A 541-nucleotide genomic window follows, 5' to 3' on the forward strand; every position below is an offset into this window, starting at 1 on the left:
CAGCCAGAGTGCTCCTTGGAGGCCAAGATGGCTAAGCTACGTCCCTCATACTTTCGACATATTGTCAGGAGGGAACAGTCGCTAGAGAAGGATATCATGCTTGGTAAAATGGAGGGTCAGAGAAAAAGAAGACCACCCCCATGAGATATATTGGCCAGGTGGCAGCATTGCTGGACTCAAATTTGGCAACTGTAGTGAGGTTGGCCCAGGATCGGATATTGTTTCGTTCTGCTGTGCATAGGGTCACTAATAGTCGGTTCTGACTCTATAGCACCTACCAACAACAACAAATATGAATATGATTTTAATATCCTCTTTCAGCTTCTTGCCTTTAAGTCCACCTGAGAAATTTAAAGATGCCACTGTTGGTTGTTATGATGCAACTGGTCTGTTTCATTTTTAGTGTCTCTCCCACTCCACAACCCCTGTTCTGGCCTTTTTCCTAGTAATAAACAGTTCAGGGCCAGCTCTGGCCATTTTGCACTGCCTTTGGTTTAAGTGGGATCTGTCCCTTTAAATGCTGAGAGAATCGGTGTGCACG

This window comes from Chrysochloris asiatica, unplaced genomic scaffold, assembly GCF_000296735.1.
Source record: "Chrysochloris asiatica unplaced genomic scaffold, ChrAsi1.0 scaffold00428, whole genome shotgun sequence".
In the NCBI taxonomy this organism is placed as follows: Eukaryota; Metazoa; Chordata; class Mammalia; order Afrosoricida; family Chrysochloridae; genus Chrysochloris; species Chrysochloris asiatica.